This window comes from Acanthopagrus latus, chromosome 22, assembly GCF_904848185.1.
Source record: "Acanthopagrus latus isolate v.2019 chromosome 22, fAcaLat1.1, whole genome shotgun sequence".
Lineage (NCBI taxonomy): Eukaryota > Metazoa > Chordata > Actinopteri > Spariformes > Sparidae > Acanthopagrus > Acanthopagrus latus.
In genome coordinates this window covers 10,694,112-10,707,185 of record NC_051060.1, presented here as the reverse complement: position 1 = coordinate 10,707,185, position 13,074 = coordinate 10,694,112, and the positions used below count along the sequence as shown (strand labels likewise).

General features: G+C 38.5%; 1 protein-coding gene across 3 annotated transcripts in view; it reads right to left on the bottom strand.

The window, feature by feature from the left end:
- Positions 1-13,074, bottom strand: part of sipa1l1 (signal-induced proliferation-associated 1 like 1) — an 83,758-nt gene that overhangs the window by 53,638 nt on the left and 17,046 nt on the right. For all 3 annotated transcript variants that reach the window (XR_005072418.1, XM_037085899.1, XM_037085898.1), the window contains exon 3: positions 3,549-3,617. The gene's annotated coding sequence lies outside the window, so the exon portion shown is untranslated. The remainder of the gene's footprint in view (positions 1-3,548; positions 3,618-13,074) is intronic.

Here is a 13,074-nt window from a genome sequence, read left to right as displayed (position 1 = left end):
TCAAATCTTTTACAATAAATCATGATGGAAGAAACAGCAATAATGAGCCTGAAAACTATCTGTTTTGACCTAGAAAGCCTGAAAAGAAACAATTTATGCTTCATTCAAAGTTCACTCCATGTTTCTGCACTGCAGTCATTATCCTCAGGTACTAAAGGTGGTGGTGGTTTGAATGAGATCTGACTCCCCAGGATACACCAATTTACTGAAATTGAGCCTCAGCAGCATTGACCCATAGTTGCTCTGAGACCATTGTCAAAACCTACACACTGCTAATAGACCGTGTTGCAGTAAGAAATAAATTGCAGCATTTGTATTGGGGCTCCTGCTGACAGGTAGGCAGAGGTTTTTGCCCAATTATAGGGGAAAGGGATGAAGCAGCGTAAGGCGGACCACTACAATAGACCTAATGAGGACGTGGTATGATTGCGGTGGGACTAGAGAGACACACGCTCATTTGTGCCTATAGCAAGTGTATTCGATTGGTAGAGGATTGGCAGAATGAAGTGGAAGAGAGAGCGATACAGATAGATAGGGAGAGATAATGGAAGTGAGAAGGATTGATTCCGCACTCAATGTGAGAGCATGTGGGAGGAGATGAGTTGCTGAGACAGAGTGGGAATGAGAGAGATGGATAAGGAAAGTGAGTAGTCAGTTCATCATTTCAACTATCCCTTTACTCTTTTCTTTCAACTCATCCATCCATCCATCCATCCTTACTTGCTTCTCACTCATAAAAACAGAGCTGGCAGAGGCGGTGCTGGGGGAACCATCCGTAATGATACAAGCCCTCAAAGTATAGTCTTGCTGCATGCAAACACATCTAAGCCTGTAATACAAGCACTGACACTGGCACTAGGAACAGAACAAATCCTGAAATAACAGGGCAAACATATGATGGGAAATGACTGTTGTGTACAAAGAGAGTCCGCTTCCATTCAGACATATTGTAATGGGTCTGCAGTCCATTCTACCAGGCTGAATACAGATGGAGCTGCTGCTGTGTATCCTTGACACCAACATCCAACCAGACATCCTCATATAGTAAGCATTGTTCTTTGGTGAATGAGGTTGCTTCTAGAATTGTAGAGAAATAATGTGCAATTCATGCCACTGTATGTAAAACATACCTTCCTACAAAAGTGTTGAAAATACTTCTTAAACATGAGAGAAAACAAAAAAAACAAACCATTTTCTCTTCTGTGACGAATGCAACTATTAATGGTGCTTCTTCTCTGTCAGTGACTCAGTGCCATCCAAATCAACACTCGCTGCACACTGGAAGTGTCGTCTTAAGTGAGAATGATTGGAAGATTTTATACTATCGTGCGCTTCAACATTTTGAATCCCTCACCCGCTAGAACACTGACTGGCAGCATATATCTCATCCAACTGGCACGCACACTTTCTTCTACCAGCTAGCAGGGATGTGATCTTTGGTTGCGAGCCATCCTCAGACATGGCAGCAGGGTGTTTGTTCCTAATGTGGTGCAGCATTAAACATGTTTAACTTACATATGACTCTGTTGCCTTTCTAGGTAAAAAATGCGCCCACACCGAGATTCTTTCAGCACGCTTCACTTTTTACCACATACTGCTCTGGCAAAGCCGCTAGCGGAGTGTTTGTATGTAAATTAAACCACAGATCGACAGATCGACATGTGTGACCAGTCAAAAATATTCTCTGCGGTTAAACAGTATCCCACTGACAATGGCCTCTGTTGACACTGCAGAATAAAATCTATGTTTTGGAGGAATCAAGGCTTTAAATGGGATGCAAATAATCGCTTAAATAAGGGAAACTCATAATTAGGTCTGAGCTATATGATGGTTTAAACTGTACAGCTATGGAAATGTGTCCAGCAATAGAGATTGCATTTGAGGGGTCTATCTCTTAATGTCTCTGGTACACATCTGGGGCATGTTACAGCAAATCAAGGCTAGTGGGAGGGTTGGTAGCACTAAGGCACCCCTAGCTGGTATGCCATCCACTGCAGAGAAGAGAGTGACAAGAAGACATAAAGGAGAGTGTGCTGTCTCAAGAAAGGTAGTAGTTTATTTTTGTATGGTAGTTTCAAATAGAGAAAATAATCAAATGTGATGAAGTAAATGTAGAAATTAATGGTTAATGGAGTTATGTTATATATAAATGTTATGTTATATATAAAAATACCTACTATATATGGTAATAGAACTATAGATCACACTTCCTCATTATCCATCTAAGATAAACTGTAAGCGAAGACAGACCTAGTTTTGTTCAGTGCCCTATCAACATAAGAGAGAGATGACATTGTATTTGCACTGCTTCAGTGCTTCAGAGCCTGAGTTTTTGCGTACAAAATATTCTGGATTTCAGTTTTTGACTTCCAGAGTCCTAAATTATCAGACATCCGCTGACTTTATTGACCACTGCTATTACTTTTGTACTCTGGGAGATTTTAATAAAAAGTCACAAACACTTTTCCCCTTTCTGTCTGATGGCCCTCATTACATTCCTTTCATCCACTTTCTATTATCGTCACTGTCTCTCTTCTCTGGCGTGTTTTTCTTTCACTCTCCACACTATCTCTCATTCCTAGTCTTTCTCCCCCTCTCTCCTTTGTACATGTGCGAATATAGTAGTGCCTGTATCTATGTGTCTACGTGTGTGTGTGGGAGGGGAAGAGAGCAGGATTTCTGGCTGGAGGAGGAGGTGAGAGAGATAGAAATAAGTGAGAGAGAGGGAAAGAAACACAGAGAGAGAGAAGCAAAGCATTTACTGGAACAAAACATGCTGTTTCAATCTCATAGATAAGGGCCGCCTACTCACCACTTTTTATCTCAAAGCAGATTACTCCTCATTTTTACAATCCATGATTCCCAAAGTTTTGCAGACTCTATTAAATGAAATGATGAATTATATTTAAATTTAATCAAATATTGTCCTGCCTACCGTATTTGAGTTGCTATACCCACCACCTGTCTGGTGTCTATTTTGCAAATTCATATTTGAAGTGAACCGATTTCTGTAGGTGTCATTAAGGCCTGTCAAGGTGAGTGTGGGCAATGATCACAGTGATGACAGGCTATACCAGATCCTCTATAAAGTGAGGGAATGCAATTTAATTCTTAAGAGAAAAATAATGTAGTTTGGGTTATCTTCTGGAGGTCACTTTTAAATCCATTATCACAGCAGTGGACACATATGCACATGCATGGCTACAGGTTTTTTGATGAAAGAATTGTTATTTTAAACAAATAACTGCAGAGAAGTACAAGTTTAGAAATGAAAATTAAAAAAATAATCATAATTTGAGGATGTAAAAAGGCTAGCATGTCCCTACAAACTTGATGGTAGTCACCAAAGGCAATGACAATTACAGACTAGTATTGGTGCCCTTTCTCTTGTAACAGCTCTATAATACAGGGTAATCCACTTCAAGGTCTTTTTTTGAAACAAGTGCAAAACATGGACAGTTTCCTTGACAACATATATACTTAAGTGCTTCCTTATGTATTTTAGGACAACAGACCCTCAAACCTGACTAAGAATGTTGGATACTCACTGACGATATTAGTGTCGTCTCGATGCCACAGAACTACAGTTGACACTTGCTGTAGGCTCTAAGGAGACCCTAAAAAAGAAAAAAGGTATCATGTAAGTGCCAGAAATATAATAAATCTAGATATCATGTTAGATATGTACTTGATCAGGATATGCTTTGTACATAGTGAAATAATGCCAAGTTAGAATAAGTAGCAGTCAGCTCCACCTAGAAGCCAGGATATAAATGAGTACTTTAAATGTATTGGAAACAAAAATACAGTTAACCAGTCAGTGCAACACATCCAGCCTGATGAAAAGCTCAAAACAGGAGGGGGTTATTACTGAAACGTACGGCAAGTGATGAATGAGAAGCAGAGAGACATCAGTTTTAATTGAAATATACTACAAGAAAATAGATTGACAGTCCTCTAATGATATTAAACTATGTGCATCCCATTTATGATATTGGTATTGTTTAAAGTTACAAAGACATGGTAAGTTACAGTAAGTTACAAAGGCTCACCTAAAAATCTTGATTAGTCGTTTGAGCATTTAACTTGAAGAGTGCCTCAAACTTTTGACCCATTATCAAAACCATTTTCAAATAATTTCTGTCAAATGATTCACCGAGTGATTAACTAATAATTTCAGCTCTTTTATAAGATGCAGACTCGATTTTTCATTATAACGCCAACAGGTACTGTGTATACCAAAGATCTTCATATTCCTCAAGACTAAACCTCTCCAAAAGCACTGGAGAGCCAGGATTTGGTTTTAGTTTCAGTGATACCTCCTCCTTTATAAGGAGTGCTTTTTGTTGATAATCTTATCTAAAAACAAAATACCCCACTGAGAACAATGGCCTCTTTTACATCAATGTGTTGATGAAAAAAAAGGTAACAGAGACAAAGAAAACAACAACAGCCTTGGCTTTTCGTTTGATAATGCAAATTCTGAACTGTGAGCTAGAAAAAATATTCCCTCAAGTATCTGAAATGGCTGAGGAGGGGTATCCTACACTTTGACAAAAAACTGATTTAGATCCAGTTATCTTTTCTGATCCTTGAGCTGATCTATTAAAAAAGGCACAACAAAACAAAAATGCATTTGTTGTCAACTCCAAAAACCTATAGGCAAGAATGTTACTCGGTACAGTTGCAGTGTATTCACAGCTCAAACAAGTCATCTGGTAGTTGCACACTGACACACATCTATTTCATTTCCTCTCCGTGAAGGTTGGCTGGATTTCCTGGAGAACTGAGCCAGCAGCTGCCAACTCTGCACACTGCAGAGACAAATTCTGTCTGTGTGGTCCCATGAATTTATTTGAGTTGACTTGATTAGTACTCTTGACTACCAACTTTAACATTCTGCTTCCCACCATGTAATCTAGTAATTATGTTATACATGTTATGTTACATACACATATCTACACACACACACACACACACACACACACACACACACACACACATATACACAAACATACAGACACATTTCTGAATTAATCTCTCAAGAACATCAACTCAGGGTCGTACGTATTGCGTGTCACAGCTGTCAAACCATAGTGCCATGAGCACTTGCATCTTCTACTATAAGCAAGGAAATGTTTTATGCAAGATGTAAGTGAAGCACTAACGTCTCTCATATGATCAACCTGACAGAAGATCTGAAATTTAAAATGCCTTGCAGTGTTCTTTCATAAATGAGATTAAATGGCACTTGACTTTCATATTTAGTTCAAAGAAACCTTTCATCCCACAAAAAGGATTATAACGCGAGTCTCCTGCATCATTACCACATGTATTTTTATTCACTTTCAACACCTGGTAACCTGGTTCGGGAAGTTATTAAGCAGAGTTGGGTCACAACTCTCGCTAATCCTCGACACAAATGCTGACACCTCTCATCTTGTGATCAATTTAACGACTGTAAAATGACCGGAGGGGATCATAAAATCAACAATTTTTGCCTACACGGTGTTACCTTAATTGCCAACATTAATGTTCACAGACTGGCTTGTCTTGTCTTTCTGTTTCTCTCCCTTTATGCTCTGTAAACTTTCTTGATCTGCAGATCAAAAAACAACTAACGTTTTGGATTTTTCCTCACCCATGTATTCTGTTTTCACAACAGTAGGTGAGCGGCATGTGAAGGAAGCTTGTCATTAATAGAAACTGGGCTGGGCGATATGGCATAAAAACTCAATCTCTGATTTTTTCACACAAAACACGATTTACGATTTTAATCAATTTTTTTTCCCCTCTCAAAAACAAACTACAATGACAAAGAAGCCATTAAAAGCATTGCTTTCATAGTAACGCATTTATTGTAAACAAAATTCTCCTGCCATTTTAAACAGTGCACCTTCATACTCACTCGCCTACATTACAAAAAACAGAAAACATCTCTCTATATATACCCATTTCTCTGCACAGCATATACAAACGGCAGTAGATGAGAGGGGTAAAGCAAGGGCAGATTATATACTAGTCAAATGATTGCAGATGACGTCATTCACTTGAACAAATTAAAAAATAAAAGCAAAAAATGCTAAAATCAATGGCAAAAATATCTGGGCGGTCTGCCCAAGTAAAGTATGTGTGGGGAAACACTGAATTTCTTTTGATGATAGCAGGGGAAGTCTTTCTTGCAGTAAGGCAGCACATGTTTCACTGCAACTTAGAATTGCATTTAATTTATCTATACCTTTTTGAAATGCCACCACAGACAGCGCTGAAAATGTCGATCTTTTTATCCACTTCCATCCATTGAACAGGTAGCAGACAGGATGAGCTGCACTTTTTAGCTGGCAAAAATCTGCATTACTTTTATTGTTGCTTCAATCACAATACACTGAGAATTTGTTTTTATATTCCAACTCTCAACTTATTCTCTTAACCTATTTGTATCTTTTGAGCCTCAACTAGTCCGCTTCATTGCCATCTCTCTATACGCCAGGCTATTAGTGCAGACTGCTGAACTGGACCTTGAACCCCTCCATCTTCTGTCTCTGCATGCTGGCATTCAGCCTAATGAGGCTTGCTAATGGTCCACCCATGTCAGTTTGAGGGAAAACCTTCTACTCATGCAAACTGGAACACATGTAAACAGTTGCTCAGTACACGCTCGCGATTTCTACCACTATCCGCAGTTGCTTGGTTGATGAAAGGACAAACATAACCCAAGTATGAGTCAACTTTCCAAACCTCTGTCTGTCATCCTATTATACTGTATCTCACACTCTCCATTCATCTTTCTCTGCTAGACTGATTTGTGGCTGATAACTTGGGCTACTACAACTGCTTTAGCCCTGTGACAGAACTCAAGGCAATGTGAGGGATGACAAACTCAGGAAACCACAGAAAGAATAACTGCCTCCACTACTGGCATACATTCTTACCACTTATTCAACAAAACAAACAGAAGATTCTTTTTTCTGTTGTCTCCTGGCTTAAAAATCTGAGGCTGATTAATGGTCAGAAAATGACCGCCAGTAGACACATTCATGACCCACATTTTTAGAAGATAATAGGAAATGGAAATGAGCATACCAGCTGGAATGAGACATACAGCACAGTGACTAAGTGGACAACCTTTCGTTCCACCCCGTCGCTTATCCACTAGGACACTGGCAGTGGCTGCTGCTGCTGCATGGTCAAACTTCGATTGGCTTAGCAAGGCCACACTCTCACAGGAACTGGTCCATTAGTCATGCTCTGTTAATATTACTAGTTAATGATTGTGAGCCTTGTTTCAACACATTCATTAAGTGTGGCCTGTGTGTACTCAAGTGAAATGGGGGGGTTAAATGTGAAAGCAAAGACTCTTGTTTTTGACAGGTTTGTTTCCTAAATTTACAGGAAAATCCATAGGACTAATTTCTTACTCTTTTCAGGCTTTTCATGTCTCCTTCCTCAGATAATGTGTTGGACAGCCATCGACATGGCAACAGTATAAGCTTCACATAGCATCTGGGTCGGCCCAAGTTGCAAAATACATAAATCATTTATTGAACATAAATAAATGTAAACAATTCTTTATTTAGAAGAGGGCAGTGGAATTACAGCATTAAAAGCAACTTAATCAAATCAAGCTTGTCAGACAATTAAAATGATCAAGACAATGCTCGTCTTAAATCCACCGAATACTTTGATGGCGTTTCAGAGAAAGAGCAGACAGATGTCTGAGAAATTCTGGTTTTGGAGTAGAGAAAGAAGAAGGAAAGAAGAAAATGAGAAAGTCAAAACAGGTCAGTGCTGGTAAAGCCATAGTGTGGGCTGGCAGGAGATATCATGTCTTAGGCCAAAACCACAAGCCTCTCCAGATGCTTTTACACCAGCCCCTGGAGCTAGGCATAGGGCACAGTGCTGTGCTTTGAAATTAAAACATATCCAAAAAGATCAACAAGTCTCCTCTGTGGGGGATTCCCGGGAAGTCAACAAGGATTTTCAACAACAGCTTGTGTTTGCAACTTTCATAAAACACACACTGGCCTCTTTACCTTGGATTTAGAGATTTTATTTGCTTGTTTAAGTCAAATGTCAATGTCAAATGAAATCTGATAAATAGTCCATAAAGGTAAAGTTTACACGACTGTTGATTTCTTTACTATAATGCATTATTTGCTGTAGATTTGAAGCTTGTTTCATCTGTTAGCTTTGGCTATAAAACAAAACGCAATACAACAAAAAGAGACTGTGATTAAGAAGAATGTGTGCTTTGGCACATTTTTTTAGGAGACAGCTTGACAGTACAAATCATGCTGTGGTATACTGGACCTAGACAGAGCATTAGCTCAAGTTGCAGGTCGTAAAACAGACAATGTCCAGATGTCTGGCAGGACACAGAAGAAAGCACAGGAGGATTTAAGGAGCTGGGTCTCTTTCCAGTCAGCTACTGATGGTCATGGTTCCTCCTAGTTGAGGATCAAATCCTTTTTGGGAACCACACTGGAAACACCAAAGAATTCAAAGGAATCTGATCCCTATTTCTTTTTAAATTTGTTTTTGAAGGGATAAAGTTGGCTTTGATGAATATTTTTCTTAATGTCAACAAACTCCACATAAAGACTAAAACAAAAAGTGCAGCAGTCTATGTCAGTACCTTACATGTTCTCTACCCTGTCCGTAGCACTTCACAGTGAGCTCTACAGCACACATACATTAAATGATGGATTACACTTATACACCAATCAATACCAACATTAAAACTACTAACATGAGAAGAGAATAACATTGATCATCTCTTAATAATTCAATTTTGTGCTGGGTCCTGCTATTCATGTGGATGTTCTGTAATTGTTGAGGGTCATGACAAACAGCTCTAGATACTACCGTGGCCTAAAGCTCCCACGATCCCTGGACAATCGATTACTACTGCCAAATTACTGATAAATCAATAAATATTGATTCTGAATATTCATAACACTTTCAATACTGAATTTCCCGGCAGAACTTTGCATTGTAAATAGATGATCAATGTTATTCATTTCACCTGTCAGTGGTTCTAAAGTTCGTGCTGATCTGTGTATAGATACATGGAGCTTTTTTTTCTAAATGCCGCAATGAGTCGTACATTTGTTGGGGACTGTTTTGAGTTGCAAATAAACCCATATTTGGTGTTCTGGTGAGTACATATGGCACTTAAACAATGTATGCGAGATTGACTATAAATTAACTACAGTGTCCATGTTCACTGAGTAACATGTCACCGAGAAAAAAATTGTGGCTCATTTGTTTGTTTCTGGCAATTTGGGATAACAATGAGGAAAAAGTGATAATCATCAGGATAAATTCATTCAATTCATTCATTTGTTAGTTTTTTTGTTTTCACAGGATTTATTGACTTTGATAAAAGAAACATAAACACACTGACAAAATGGCTTTGAGGAGTGTAAACATTTCAGACAATAGCTTTGTTAAACATTTCATATTCATTTTATATTTGTTTCTCTATCCAGACATCAGGAGGTTTTAGCATAAATCTGGACCCTACTAACAGTTGCCAGGCTGGCCCAGGGTGTGTCATAATTTTACCAGTCAATTTCATCAGTCTTCTCTAAAGAATGCTGTCAGGAGCTCAGAGGAACAAAAGATAGCTGACATGAGAGACTGGAAATAACCTTCCACACAATGACACACTTTTTCCTGTTCTGGTCTAATCATGGAGAATGATGAAAGCCTGAGCCTTTTGCAATACAGAGAAGAGGGAATTAATGATCCTGACAATTGGCTTTTGTATTCTTTCACAAAGAATCCAATTGATGTGAATTAGGCTCGGCCAAAATATGCTTGTAAAAAATTGCCATTGTTACCCATTTCTTTAGGTGCAAATTCAAGTGTTGCCACGTGTGCCATTTAGTTCTCACTCCCTGTCCAGTCGAGAAGAAGCATTTAACCTGGAAGAATAATTAGCACCTTTTAAGTACTTCTTATGTAACCCACTCCACCTAAGCCTGGGCTCTAATCCTCAGCTGGCAATGCTTTACAGATGACAAGACTGTGGAAAAAAAACTGGGCTGCACTGATGTAAAATCAACACCTTTTTTTTAATGGCCTATAAAAATACCAACCTCACACCCCTTACTAAGAGAATAACCCACATTATAGGAGTGAGTCAACAAAGTGTGTGGTACAACGTGATAAATAGAGGGAGTGAAGAAACATATTGTATAAAGCCCCATGAAGGTGTGTGGGGAAGCTCAGAGAACTTGCAGAAACTCAAAGTGCATCAAATTCTCTGTGGATTTGAATTCAAAGCCATTTCAAAGCCACCTTGAGCCAGAATAAGCAGCTTTGTTCCTTTGCCACCTATCCTCATTTTCTGCCCATTCTAGACCCATCTTCATTGTTTTGGCCACAGCTCTCTATCAAGTCTCAGCTGCCTGCCTTTCACATTCCTAAGTCAGGGGGACGAAAGCTTCAGTTTTCCTCTCCCACACTCTTCAACCCTTTGGAAAACAGGAATACATCCTGGCGGAGCGGCTGTATCAAATCTATTTATCGGTTAAACCTTCTTCACAGCGGAGCCTGGATTAGGCCTGTTTTTAGCTGCCACTGCTATTCGGCAAAACCTGGCCCGTGTGTTTGCTTGCACCGACGGCCAGTGAGCTTTGACGGGCCAAGCTATTTGTGAAGCTCATGACTTGCCAGGACAAGTTCACCCAACGGCCACAAAAGCGTCTGACTTACTGTCATCAGGGTAAGAGTCATCAGTGTGTGCTTTTGACTGGTGTACATGTCTGTGCCTATGCAACATTGTACAGTTTTCCACAAGTCAACATACTAGGAGCCTCTTGAGAGAATTAATGTTAATCACAAGAGCATTGAAGAAAGAATGATATGGGCCATAGCAGCGACATGATTGTTTTGTTTTGCCAAATATCACTGCAATCAAGCTAAAAGAAGAAGAAAGGAAATAAGGACAGAGGAAGAGTTAAAGTTAAAAAAAAGTATGTAAGTGTGTGAAGAAGCCTGGGAATCATCTGTGCACAGAGGAGAATTGAGAAAATGTGGCAAAAAAAAGCATGACCAAAGTAGCAGATCCTCTGCTATGACTGTAAATCACACCAGTCCACAAGGAAGAGAAAGAGAGAGGACAAACAGAAAGTGTTATCCAGAAGGACAGACTCAATCTGAGTAAAACGAAAAGTTGAAGGCCAAAAAAGGCTACACACAGAAATATAAAAGATAAAGTGAACCAGAAAAGAAAATAATAAGTTGGGATGACACTACACTTCCTTTTACAGTTCACAAGTTCAACCTGTAAAATCTTTCCATTCTCTTTGCTGTTCCCCCCTGACTCCAGACTGCAGTACGACCACATAAAAAAGAAAAGAAAATATAAAAGATTCAGGTTGCCATGGAAGTGTGTGTATCTGTGTGCGTCCATATCCATGTGCTTCATGTGCGTCTCAAAAAGCCACCTGCACCTTTCCTCCTGACAACAATTTGGAACCGCATCAACATTTAATGCTTGTGGTCAAACTAGTACAGTAGAAAACTAACTGTTCAGCACATCTTGTCTCGCCACAATCTGGCAACACAGTTATCTCAACTGTGTGTGTAGATCTGTGTGTTGTCTGCTGGGATCCAATTGTGTGGTAAAACCTTGATAATGAAAGCTATAAATCACTGCTACCACATCCCCAGCCTCAAAGCTCATAAAACTCCTGCCCACAACAGCCTGACAACAAAACATGCTGTTTTTTAAGCTTCCTCTCTCCAGCTTTTCTTCTCTTTACAAGCATTCACACAATAAACAGCAGCAGTGGTAAGGGTCGTCATGGCACACTCAAGTCACCATGAAGACTCTTACATCTTTGTTTCACCCAACTAGATTTCTCTAGATACTTGAAAGAATCTCCAAGGAAATTGTGGCTTTTTGATTTAACTTTTAAACTTTTTAAACCAACTACTGAGTCATATGCAGGCCTACAAACTGGTGAGATGAAAAAGGTTGAACTTCGCTTTGCAATGCCACTGGACGAAACACAGCGTTTACACCATTTTTTCCACACTGTAAACCTAAATTATACTGATGGTTGATTGATGGTTGGTAAGATAAACCTCTAAAAACTAGCTTACAGGCTTTGGTCAAAATCTGACAACAGACCGAAAATCTCTAATATTGTAGGTTTTTAGAAAGCAAGTAAACCCACTAGAAAGAGGTGTTTGACTTATTTCCTACTGCCAAGAGACGAGTTTGCCTTTTTGTTTTTTTTCCTCGTGTCATGTTCATTATTACAAACATGTTAGAAATACAGGGAACAGCAGAAAGCAGCACATCATATACCTCATGAGACAGAAACCAAATGACACTAAAAGTCTGCATCAATAAAATTCTGAATCAGACACAAGGCTAAGTGACATGGAAGTCAAGTCATGGTGTTTACTTTTTTATATTATCATATCACATCAATTGGTTAAATACAAATCATTAGGGGGCCATTTTTTTCATTCAAAATGGTGAATTTTGGCAAAAGGAAGCAAGTTTGCAGCTATGCGTATGTGAGCCTTTTGGACAAAAAAAAAAAAAAAAAAAAAATATATATATATATATATATATATATATATATATATATATATATATATATATATATATATATATATATATATATATATATATATATATATATATATATATATATATATATATATATATATATACACATACATATATATATACATATATATATATACATACACACACACACACACATATATATATATATATAATAACAGATGAAAATGGTAATTGACAGCCAGAGCACTGATTTTTGCAAATGAATCTAATTTATTTTTCTTACAATATGATGTGATTTCTATTCTGCTAAGTATTATTAACTTCATTTGTCTGCAAGTTTTTTTATTTCATAGGACACAAAAGTCAGGAAATTTGAGTCAACAATAGTCAGTGATGTGTGCCAATTTACCAACCACACACATATGCTTGGCACGGAAAAACAGCTCCTAAACCAGACTGTGAAAAAATTGCAGCTCTAACATCAAGGTAAACAAAAGACAGAGCGAAAGTGTACGCTA